Below are 12520 nucleotides of genomic sequence, written 5' to 3'. Positions count from 1 at the left end.
ATACTAAAACTAGCAGGTGAGAGTGAAGCAAGGAATGAAATTTTTACATAGTTTCAAAGTACCTCCCTATAAAATATGTGTTAATTACAAAGGGAACAAAAAGTAGAGAAACTTGGTAGACACCATGTTGATCAAGTGATCAAAATAAACAACCCTAATAATGGGACAAACAGATATCATGTGCAACTGACATGATTTAATGAAAAGAATGTAGTGTGGTAGTCAGACCAAAAACACATAACTAGGTATAATCATGAGGAAACATTAGACAAATCTAAATTAAAAGATATTCTAGAGCCCAGTTGGTGTGGCTCAGTGGTTTAGCATTGACTCATCCACCAAGAAGTCACTTGTTTGATTCCTGGTCAAGGCACAAGCCCAGGTTGTGGGTCCCATCCTCAGTGGGAGCATGCAGGAGGGGGCCAATTAATGTTCCCTCTCATTGATGTTTCTATCTCTCTCTAAAATCAATGAAGAAAAAAAGAATTTTTTTGAAAACAATTGCAACAATGGACTAATCTTCAAAAATGCCAATATCATGAAAGCTAAATAAAGTATAGGTGCAAGAGGAAGACATCAAATTCTGCTTAGAGATGTCAGGGGAGGCTTACTAACGGAGATGACTTACAGATAGTCTTATAAAATAAAGAATGTGTCTTATAGCTAGAGAAGAAGTCATTTTAGGCACAGAAGACAGCATGTTCTAAGGTGTAGAGTCTCAGATCCTGTGGTGAGCTGGGTGTACCTGGAGCACAGAGAGATGGTAGATGCAGCCAGGGAGATGAGGTAAAGCTAAATTATGACGGGCCCTTTCCTTCGTTTGCAGTATGAGGAATCGAAAAGGGCATTTGAGTTTATGTATTAGTTCATGCATTCAGAAGCAGATGTCAAGGCAGGATTAAAGGTGCAAGGCGTTTATTAAGAGAAATGCATCCATGAAAAGAAACAGGAAAGAAGCTGAAGAAAAGTCTGGGAGAGCCATCAGATTGTAATGTAAGTCTGACCCTGAGTGAAGGAGAGAGGTAGGAAGGCTGGATGAAATGTTTAACAAAGCCATCTATGAGTCCTTGAGCCAAAGTTGGCGGTCAAAGTACTGAGCCTCCCAGAAAGGGGTCCTAATTAGTATTCCTACCTCACTCAGTTGCTGGTGGGAAGCAGCCCATGGCAGGCATGGCCTCGGTGCAAAGGCAGGGATCAACTTCAGAGTGCAGCAGCGTGGACCCTTCGTCAGTTATGCTCCCTGTAGCAGGGGGCAGCATTCTCATGACCACCGCATTTGAGTTTTGGATAATGAAAAGAATTTAAATGGCACAAGAGGTGAAGGGTATCCAGGGAGAGGTGAAGGAGCTTAAACTCCTTTTCTTTGTCTTTTATTGACAAAGGAGTCAGGCGTTTGGGGGCTTAGCTGTGAGCACATTTATCAATCTGCAGTTAATAAACATGGACACTTAATCCTGGACAGCCCACCAACTTGCTTTGGCTCCTTAATGTGGTTAAGTCTTCTGTTTTTTGTCTTCGGTCCATCTGTGGAGGCTAACTTAAATTTAACATACCTCTTTTCTCTGAAATTTTATTGATCCATCATGGTAATACAAGTTGTTTTATATTAATAAGCAGCTGGTTAGTAATTATATATGCCTTTCACTAATAGAGTAGGAAAACAAATTTTCTTTATATTTGGTAGAAGAATACAGGTTTGGTTTTGTTATTTTGTCATTTTTATTTTTTATTTATATTTAATTAATTAATTTATTTTTGTTACAGATGTTTCTCCTTTTCCCCCCACTGATTCCCCCCTCCCCACCCCCGGCCTGTCCCCAGCTTTGTTGTCCATGTCCATTGTTCATGCACACATGCATGTAAGTTCTGTGGTTTCTCTCCCCCACCACCCCCTCTTCTGGGGATTGTCAGTCTGTATGTTTTGTTATTTTAATACTAGGTTCATGTTGTGGGGTAAAGCTAGTAATGAGGAAACAAAATAATAGCAAAAGAGATCCTTGATTTTGAAAACTGGAGACAATTGAAATCAACTGATCCTGTTGAGTGGAAAGACTATGTATGAATCTGCAACACAATTCAAGTTGCTTTAGCCTATGTTCAATTGCAAATTTCCTAGACCCTATGAAAGGAAGGAAATGGTCTTTTTCATTTTATCAGGTTTGCATCCCCCTCATTCTTTATCAAGTGCCTGGAAATTTCTCCAAATTGCGCACATACCAACCATAAAAATATGACTCATCGAGAAATGCAATTAACACTGTAATATTGTAGACACTATTTTTTAAAAAAATTCTTATTAACATTTATTAACTGCTAGCATGGAGATTTTTTGACTCTGAGAAAAGATTCAAGATGCCCATAAATAGTTTTTAACAAACTTAATGTGTCCTTTCCTCAAAGAATGATGTTATGGCCCACTCAAATGATGCCATTTCAAAACACAACACAGCACTTTACTAGGTTAAAATACAAAAAGGGTGCCTGGAGGAATCTGGGGGGACTTTTTCATGAATGGCAAGAAAACTGCTATTCTAGAAAATGAAATACACATACAAAATAGCTTAACTGAAGAACCACACTAAAGATATGTCTGTGAGATACTGCTGAGTATGAGCTTACAGTTTTGGCATTTGGTCTTCAAGACTATTCAGGTAAATGCTCTATGGTACCTGAACAAGACAGCAATAATTTTTTGTGTGATGACATGATGGGGTAGACAGACTCCCTGCTCCCTGCCACCCTTTTAAAAAAGTAATCATGTGTTTAAGTATCTTTCATTGTGTTGTTCCTGGCTTCATATACGCTGTGGTTACTTGTTCCTGGTCAGGAATGCATTGATGTACCCAGAATGTACTCTCATCTTTCAATGCTGATCTGAAGGGTCACCCTGAAGCAATTTTTAGAGAGGATGTTAGTATGAGTTTGCACGGTTTTGGATGTGGGTGCAAAGACCTGTTTTGGTTATTTTATGTTTAAGGCTGCTTTGCAGCTGTGCCAAAACCACTCGCCCTTTAGAGAAGGGGCATGAAAAGAGGCAGCTTCTTCGGGGTCAGGGGTGCTGCACTGCATGACTTCAGGGGAACACAGCCTGGCTCTTCCTTGTGCAGTGCAGTGCAAGAGAAGGTAAGGAACTGTTCATTGAGTCCTGGGGGATAGTTATTATGGGGACAGGATTTTAAAAGGTGAAACACTGATCTTTTTTGTAACAAAGCCAAATGCACAGAATAATTGGTACCTACTCTGGGTTTAAAACTGTGCTGTCCACTATGGTAGCCAGCAAATACCAGTAGCTGTTGAGTCCTTAAAATGTCACTAGTCCAACCTGACATGTAAAATACACACCAGATTTCAAAGACTTAGAACAAAAAAGAAATGTAAAATATCTTGTTGGTTTTTTTGTTTTTTGTTTTTGTTTGTTTTTTTGTATTGATTACATGTTGAAATACAGTGGATATATTAGTTTAAATAGATTGTACTGTTAAAATTAATTTCACCTTTTTTTTTTTTTTTTTTTTATCCTCACCCGAGGATATTTTTCCATTTTTTGTACAGATAGAGCGGGAGGGAGAGAGAGGAAGGGAGGAGAGAGAGAAACGTCGGCGTGAAGGGACACATCGAGTGGCTGCCACCCGCACGACCAACCAGGGCCGGGGACAAACTGCAACCGAAGTACGTGCCCTTAGCGGGAACCAAACCCGGGTCTCTCCGGACCTCAGGCCGACGCTCTAACCGCTGAGCCAAACTGGCCAGAGCAATTTCACCTTTCTTAATGCAGCTTCTCAAACTTTTAAATTACAATGTGGCTCAACTTGGTGGCTTGCATTATATTTCCATTGGACAGCACTGGTCTGAAATATTTGATCTACTCAGGTCCTCAGAAATCATTTCCTCCCTTCTATTTTCAGTGACTAACACAAAACTTCTAGGGGGGCCCAGATTAGCCTCTTTGGGACACCAACCAGATTGGCTGATGCCAAGACTGGGATGCTTTAAAACAGTGTGTGGATCTTGAAACATCCAGTAATAGAGGAACTAGATGAGGTCAAAAGGTAGAAATTGTAAACCTTTATCCTTGGATATATCACAGGATCAAATTTGGGAATGGTGGCTTGAATGGGAATGTTTCTCTAGTTCAAAAGTCACTGAACTGAAGCCCATGACAGACACAAGGGAATGTTATAAACCCCTTGATATCTTACAAAATGTATGTGCCTTTTCCTTTAGAGAGGCTCTCATTTCACTTAGGTTCTCAAAAGAGATCATGGCTTCAAAAATATTAAGAATCCTAATTCTAGGGTAAAAAGGCTCATTCAGATAGGTTATTTCAAATTACTCTTAGGTGGTCAACCATGTCTATGAATAATCATCTTAATGTGAACATGCACCTGTATAAATCATAAATCATGAAAACCAAAGTATATGGAGCTCAGAGAACAAGAATATGCATAAGACAGGAAGACTATTGATGGCATACAAAGAAAGGCCACCTGGTGTTGATTATGTCCCGGGAGGTCACCTATTGATAATGCAGCATAAAATTCCTACAGCCCTCACCCTGAAAGGATGTTATCAATCCAGTTCTGCTTGGAAGGTCATTCATTTATTCATCCCTGTGTAACTGTATAGTATTTTAACCTCTATTACAAAACTTAACCTGTTATGTTCTCTCTTGAGAATGGACATAGCTGTCTCAGTTTCCACTCTAACATAGCTCTTCAAGAACAAGGGGCAAACCTTTTCTTCTTGCTCTTGTAGCCCCAGCGCCTAGCAAATAGACACTCAGTGGATGTTGTTGAGAAAAATAATGAATTACACATCTCAGAAGAAACAATAATCTGTGAAACAAATACAACTTTGAAGATTCAAATTTAATAGAGGGCTAAATAAAAGGCTAGAACTATCGTTTTAGCCCAATCTACCAAGTTTAGCAAGGGATCCGGTTCGACGTTCGCAAGTTGACCTAACCTGCAGAAAGACTGTAAACAGATCGTAGCTGAGATTCACTTCTCCCAGGCCTGAACAGTGTTGATTCATTCACCCCAGTTCCTTTGGAAATAAACTTCTAAGTTAGCGAAATACAAGCAGTCTTAGATCTATCTGGGAGTCATCAGGAAATGTTTGATACTTGAAAGAACTGACTGAGAGTTAAACAGGTTAATGTGACATTTCAAAGGGATTTTGAAATTCAATAGCTTTCTCTAGCAGCTGATGTTTATTCTCTGGTTGTAAGACAATGTTGAAATTCTTCAAAGGAACAATGATAGATTCTAGAAGAACTAGATAGGTTCAACATTCACGATAGATTTTTTCCTTCTCCCTGACCCCTCCCCATCCCATGAAAAATATATGCACATAATAGGAAATGGTAAAACCATCTGGCCGGCTCTTAAACATGGTTTCCTTCATCATCAAAGGAGTTTCTGTGTAAAAACAATAGTTTTGTAGATTTAGAATTGGTATGGGCCATTAAAAAGAGAAAAGCAGAATCATAAAGAATATGTGTAAATCCAGGAAGAGGACATAATTCTTTTTTTCTTACCACATCAGCACTATGCAGGAATGCAAGATGTTTGCCATCATTTAGTGAGTTGTGTGAGCTGGATAATCTCTTTTACACGTACATTTTCAAATCTGGCTAGAGAAACTAACAACAGAGATACGTCACATATTTGATAACATAGGAGTATATTTTATTGCTTAGTAACTAAGATGTGAATTGTACAATTGTGCATGTAAAACAATTTCATAAACGTATATTAAGATCATGAAAATCACATTTAGGTGAATCAGTGAGTAAAGTTAAAAAACATACTTGAAGGAATGAATAAACACTCAGGTGAGAGAATTCTTTTGTTTTGTTTTTTATCCTCACCCGAGGACATTCTTCCATTTTTTGTTCAGATAGAGCGGGAGGGAGAGAGAGGAAGAGAGAGAGAGAAACATCGACGTGAAAGGGACACATCGAGTGGCTGCCACCCGCACGACCAACCAGGGCCGGGGACAAACTGCAACCGAGGTACGTGCCCTTAGCGGGAACCGAACCCGGGTCTCTCTGTACCGCAGGCCGACGCTCCAACCGCTGAGCCAAACCGGCCAGGGCAGGTGAGAGAATTCTTAAAAGTCATCCTCTTGATCTCTGAACCTCAGTTTGTTCATATGAAAAATAAGTATATTAAAAACTGTTTTACAAGGTGGTTGTATTGCAGATAAACAACTATATAAAACAATACAGTTCATACTGAAAGCAATCAGTATTTTCTTTTGGATTTTCATTTGTTGAGCTCTGGCTGTTTTACTAGTTTGTCACATAAGCTAAAACAAACCAACTCGTCTCTTTGCTTACTGACCTGTAAAGTGATGGAGTTTTTATTGGACATTCTAGTGTACCCTCCACTTCCCCCAGAGCTGGTTCCCATCTAACATGGCCCCTTCACAATGTCGTGTTAGTCCATGACTGCCTCCCCTTTCCAAACTTGACTCCACTTGTGTTCCAGTCCACTGCTACAGATGTTTCTCCTCTTCCCCCCACTGATTCCCCCCTCCCTCTCCTTCCCCGCCCTGTCCCCAGCTTTGTTGTTCATGTCCATTGTTCATGCATACATGCATATAAGTTCTGCGGTTTATCTCTCCCCCACCACCCCCTCTTCTGGGGATTGTCAGTCTGTACCCCACTTCCACGTCTCTGGGACTACCCCATTCCTCAGACTGTTATGTTCATTATATTCCACAAATAAGTGAGATCATATGATACTTGTCTTTCCCTGTCTGGCTTGTTTCGCTTAGGATAATACTTTCCAGGTCCCTCCATGAAGTCTCAAAATATAGGAAATCATTTTTAAAGAAACTATGTTTCAAATTTTGACAGTATTGCCTCCTGCTCTAAAAATAAATTGGTGCACTTATACTTTCCTATCTCCTGACCTCTTAACCTTATAATTTTGGTGAGCTCTATTAATATCACATTTTTAAGACTTATGTTTATATTCCGTCTGTAGCCATAATTCCCACCGTTTACCCTTAGTTCTGTATTTTCATGGATTCCAAGCTGATCACAGTATCTTCTACCAAACTTCTCCCTTACTGATTTTTTTTTTTAATATCTTGGTTTGCTGGATTTCATCATTAAATGGTTTCTCTTCCCCCAAGGAATATGTGAGCTATATTCCTTGAGAATGGCTGTTGCCCTTTGATTTTGGTTTCTTGTAGGTTATAAGAGCTGCTCCTAGAAAGCTTGGGGACTTCTTGAATCTGTAGCTTAATGTCTTTCATCATTTTTTGAAAATTCTCAGCCATCTCTCTCCAAATATAACTTCTGCTCCATCTTTTCCCTCCAATTGGGATTCTAATTACACATGAATTAGACTTATTATAACTCCTATGTTCCTTATACTCTTTTTTTTTTTTTTTTTTTTTTGCCTCTCCATGCTTTGTTCAGGGGATTCTTTCTAAAATATCTTCTAATTCACTGTCTTTAGCTGTGTATACTTTGCTCTTAAATCAATCCACTGAGTTCTTAAGTTTGGATACTATATTTTTCAGTTCCAGAATGTTTATTCTTTATAGTTTTCAGTTCTTTTTTATTTTCTTAAACATATTTATAGCATTTGTTTATTATGTTTATTTTCTTGTCTTTATTATGCCTACTATCTTCACTGGTTATTATCCGATTTTGTGATGGGCACTATATTAAAAAATTATAGAAATGATTTGTGTGCAAATTTTATTTTCCCCCAAAGTTTATTTAAAATTGTTGGTCAGATAGTTAGGGCTTCTAGCATCCATGATGAATTTAATCCAATTTAAGAACTAAGATGACTTGAAACTGCCTTTCAGTTTCTTCAAGGTCCAGTTGGCTTAGATTTCACCCATATTCCCCAAAAGACTATCAAAGTTCTGTTTAGCTTTTCAGCTGCCATTTCTGGAATTGGAAATTGACAGCTACACATCTGGGCTAACCTCTTTGAGTTTCTTTCTTCTCCTGGATACTTTTCACTGCCTTAGTAGCTCTCTGATGCTTTAAAGAGACTTCTTATAAAATGCTTTCTCTAGGTTTTCTGATTGTTCATAGTGGGATGGTTGGTCCAAATTATTGTCTTACCTAATTTGATGTAAAATTTAATATCCAAGAAGACTCCAATCTCTGTTCTTTTCACTATTTTTATCTTGGCAAGACACCCATCTCTCATCTACACCATGGGTGATCATGGAGTGACTGCACAGCACTGCTTTCATAGGACAATCTATACTTTAAGAGCAAATCACATGAGACTTGGTCTGGCTTTAATGGGCGGGAGGAAGAAGATCTAGTGAAGAAATCAGAGTTTTAAAAGTGACAAAGCTACAAGAGTGACTTTGAAGAATGCAATGGAGAACAGATTTTTTATGGAAGTAATGACCAACATTATCAAACAAATGCTGCAGTGATTAAGTCAAGAGAAATATTAGGATATTTAGTCTGGTAACTAATATATCACCAGTAGTCCTTAAGAGAACAGTTTCTATAGAGAGTATACTGAAACTGGATAAATTAAATATAGATGAGGAGTCGGAGATTTCTTTCTTTAAGAAGTTAAGTTATGAAAGATAACAAGTTATGAAAGAAAACAGAATGATGGGTGGTATTTTGATAAGAAAAACAGAGTCAAAGAGATATTTTAATCTTTTTTTTTTCATTTTAATTTTAGCATGGGGCACATTTGAGCATGTTTGTAGGTTGAAAGAAAGATACCAGTGAAGAGCATATTAAAGACTAGAGGGGACAAGCTAAATATACTGAACTAAGTCCTGGACAAAAAGGAATAAGGATAAGGTGTCGGCTAAGACACGGCAGCACAAAATAGAGATAAATGTAGAGATCTGTAACAAAAAATAAACAACCAATAAAAAATGGGCAGAGGACTAGATAGACATTTCTCCAAAGAAGATATACAGATGCCCAACAGATACAAAAAGATGCTCACCATCACTAATCATCAGGGAAATGTAAATCAAAACCACAGTGAGACATTATCTCATACTAGTCAGATGGCTATTCTCAGATAATCAACAAAAACATGCTGACAAGGATGTGCAGAAAAGGAAGTGCACTGTTGATGGGACTACAAATTGGCACAGCCACTATAGAAAATAGTGTGGATGCCTCAAATAACTAAACACAGGTCTACCATAAGTCCCAGCAATCCCTCTCTCAGGTATTTACCCGAGGAAAATGAAAACACTAATACAAAAAAATAGATGGACTCCTATGTTAATTGCAGCATTACTTACAACAGCCAAGATGTAGAATCAACCTAGGTGGCTATCAATAAATGAATGAATGAAGATATATATATATATATATAATAATAAAATATTACTAATAATAAAATATTACTAATAAAATATTACACAAATAATAAAATATTACTCAGCAATAAAAGAGAGTGAAATCTTGCATTTGTGACAACATGGATGGGCCTAGGGGGTATTTTGCTAAGTGAAATAAGTCGCAGAAACATAAACATCATATGATTTCATTTATATGTGAAATCTAAAAGAAAAACAGACTCAGAAACAGAGACCAAACTGATAGTTGCCAGAAGACAGGGGGTTGGATGAAAGGGTGAAGAAGGTGAAGGGGAATATAGTCAATAACATTGTGGTAAGTTTGTGTGGTTACCAAACTTAGTGTGGTGATCACACTGTAAAGTATTTAAAAGTCAAATCACTATATTGTATACCTGAAACTAATATAATATTGTAGACCAACTACACTAAAATTTAAAACATGGAAAAAAGGAAGAGATTTATAAATGCTGAGATGAAAGTATGGGTAAGGAATTACATGGATCCGTTTCTTCTAGTATTTATTTCTGTGGTGCTGTAAAAGGAAAGATAATCACTTAATTCTAGGTGTGAACAGTCTACACACCTTTCACCAGTTACTGGCTCCCTAACACCTGCAATATGAACATTTTATCGGTCCTTCAGTCTCTTCTCATTGGTTTTAGAGTGCAGATGTATAAAACTTTTTTAAACTCCTATAGAAATCTTCCCTCTCATATCTCACCGAGTCCTCATCTCCTTTTCCATTTCAAGATGTATTTTGGAGAATCTTGCTGTAAGGATGACGTAGGTGGCCGCTTCCTAACGTGGAAGTGTACGAGAACACGTTTCCAATCTTAGTAAGTGTCAAATGCCTTCAGCAGCTGGCTCTTTTCCCCATGTGGTTTTCTTGTAAATGAAAACTCCACAAGGGCAGTGATTGTTTTCTATGCCCTGTCCAGGTACAACAAACACCGGGGGGTGTTAAGTAAGTAATAAATAGGAATAAAATTCCCAAATAATAAAACTGACTATAACCCAATCGATTGCCTTAGTGCTGCAGAGGCTGCACTTCAATGTGCCAGCAATAAAGCATACATGTCCCTGACTAGTCACAGTGTCCAGAAATGTGGGCTACATTTTGGCATATTATAACGTTCAGTTAAATATTTATCAAGTCCTTTTTAATTTGATTATATAGCAACCAGATGAGATAAGTACCAATACTATCCTCATTTTAAAGTGAAATAAATAAAAACTCAGGAGATTAAAGAGCATGTCCAAGTTCATATATTCAGCTAATACATGCAGACCTGGAATCCAAACTTGTTTTTTTTTTCCCCAATTCCAAACCAGTGGTGTTATTTACATTCCTATACAACCTTCTTCTCAGTTCACCAGCTGTAACAGTTGAATGATCACACGTTGCCTGTGATGGAATAAGGACTCACATGGGATTTGTTTAGCAGTACAAATCCTCATCCTGTGCAAGGTGGACAAGAATTGTTGGCCAAAGTATAAAGATAGAGTTCAATGGACAGAGCTATTATTCAAGAATCAGAAATGTAGTGTGTCCTCTAGTTTGATTTCAGTTTTGTATTCTAGTGTCTGGGCAGTGATTGAGTATAGGCTAATGGTAGAAAGTTTTTTTCAGTATTTAAGATAAACAATTGCCTAAGGAGATGTGACATTATCAAAAAGACAACTTTCTACTTTGCATATCAGAACACTAAATTTAATTTCTTTACTTTGCTGTCTAACAATTATGATAGATTATGTGAGAAAAGAAGGAAGTGGTCAAAAAGTCTGTGAAGAATTTTAACCTCAATGACAGTAATAATGAACTATCATCATTGCATCTTGCATAATTAATTCTATTGAACTTTAAATGTTTTTGTAATCAGACTTAAAAAATAATTTATATTTAAACTTTCTCCTAGTATTCCTGCAGATCATGTTGTGTGTTAGAAACATTAGTTGGAAATAGTAGCACTAAACAGATGAAATTTGAGAAAATAATGTAAAAATAGTTATGCTCATTATACAATCCAGCCTCTTTAGAATACGAGGCTGATTTTTACAGACCATGCTTCATTCAACATGGAACATATGGCACTGTGGTTCTGAGAAAAATATATCTCTGATCAGGATTTGTATCACTAAATTTATAGTTATCTAGCACCTTACAAATTCCTTTTACATTTTAATGCTTATGCATTTCTACTAGAGAATGTTGCTTACACAAAAATATCTATTAGAATACTGCAGCAATCACAATTCAATAGAAAAATAGTTACATTAAAATAAATATTATAGAATGTTAACCAGAAGCAATGTTTTAGTTATCCTTATCTATTACAAAGATTCTAACATGTAGGACTTAGTTCTCAAGAGTACACGCCATAATATTACCTAATATTTCTTTGTCCAGAGTTAATCTGAGACATAAATGAAGGTCACTTCAGTTGGCATAAGAAATTCACATACCAATGCGAACAGAGAAAGCAAAAGTGAGGAGTATAAAAAGGAGAGATAATGGTTTCTTATTTCTCCTAAAGAGTCAGCTTTAATATATGCTTATTGAATGAATATATAAATACATACGTTTTATTAATTGAAAATGTTGATACAGCCCTGGCTGGTTTGGCTCAGCGGTTGGAGCGTCGGCCTGCAGACCAGAGAGTCCCGGGTTTGGTTCCCGCTAGAGGCACGTACCAAAAAAAAGAAAGCGTTGATACAAATTTTGTATATTTTGAATTTAACATTAAGAACTGTCTCATAATTTCTGGATGATTTCAAATGAAATTAAAATTACCTTTTAAAAGTCTGTAGTACAGATTCATCCTTATCTCTGTTTCTTATTAAAACAAATAGAAAAAGGAATTTTATAAACCTTTACTCTGCAAAGACTAAAAAATATGATTTTCAAATAATGTTTGAAATAAGTAAATTTTAAGAGAGAGCAGTTAACTTCAAACACCTAATGAGGCATACTGTAGTCTCTTATAAACTATTGGTTGTAACATATATAGTTCAACATAAATTAATGTAAGCACACATCATATATATTACATGAAATAGAAAATATATGTAGATGTGATTAGTATCTCAAAAAAGAAAACCCTAGAAACTTCAAAGAGATTATCTAGTTAACATATACAATTTTTAAAACAAAATGAATATATAAAATAAAGGTATCAACTAAAAATTGTGTGCA

The sequence above is a fragment of the Molossus molossus genome, unplaced genomic scaffold (assembly GCF_014108415.1).
Source record: "Molossus molossus isolate mMolMol1 unplaced genomic scaffold, mMolMol1.p scaffold_m16_p_13, whole genome shotgun sequence".
NCBI lineage: Eukaryota > Metazoa > Chordata > Mammalia > Chiroptera > Molossidae > Molossus > Molossus molossus.
This window is presented reverse-complemented; position numbering follows the sequence as displayed.